Source organism: Egretta garzetta, unplaced genomic scaffold (assembly GCF_000687185.1).
Source record: "Egretta garzetta isolate BGI_Z169 unplaced genomic scaffold, ASM68718v1 scaffold60, whole genome shotgun sequence".
NCBI lineage: Eukaryota > Metazoa > Chordata > Aves > Pelecaniformes > Ardeidae > Egretta > Egretta garzetta.
In genome coordinates this window covers 1,819,184-1,819,994 of record NW_009258269.1, presented here as the reverse complement: position 1 = coordinate 1,819,994, position 811 = coordinate 1,819,184, and positions in this window count along the sequence as shown.

Here is an 811-nt window from a genome sequence, read left to right as displayed (position 1 = left end):
ACAGGAGGCTGCTTGGGAGAAGGTGGGTGCTAGGCTGCGCATCTCCACACCTTGTTCTGGGGTGTACTGGGATGATGCTGCTTTTATGACCAGGCATGTTAGCAAGGCTGAGACCTGTTTGGACAACCTGATGGTTCTGGAGATCAAGATAGGCTTGGCCTGTTCTACTGTTAGCGTGGTGGGCCTCTACAAAAGTGACCTGAAAGCCCACCTTCTTGTGAGTGAACACTGCAGCTATGAATGCTGCAGCAGCGCTAGCTGCTGGGGTGCATTTAGGGGAGAACTGGGGCCAGTTGCACGTAGATGTCCTCTATAGGTTTGCCTTGTTCCTGATTTCTTTTGAACAAAGTGCTAGGAAACTGGTGGTGCCAGGGTTATATTGTGCTGTTATTGGTGAGTGGTATTTCTCTCCTGAATTAGGCAGTGCAAATCCTCGGTCGCTCCTGGGAGCATCTGCAGCACTTGACTGCAGATGGCTTGTCCTGCTGAGAGCAGGTGCTGTACAGCTTTGTTGCACTGAAGTTGCAAGTGTGCTGGAATAACTGTCGAATAGTTGAATGTGCTAGAATAGTTGATTCTTAACTCTGGTGTGATTTCCTCTACTGCACTGTATGTGCATATACGATACAGGATGCCATATACAGAGGCGTACTGTATCTTAGGTAATTGTAACAATACCACCATGTCTAGGCAAGTACCAGTGTAACTATCTTGTCTTTAAGTGATGTCATGTATCAGGAGGAGGATTTGGTGTGGTCTTTCATCGCTGTGACTGGTTTCTGGCCATGCTGCCAGAGATGTGTTGGTTCAG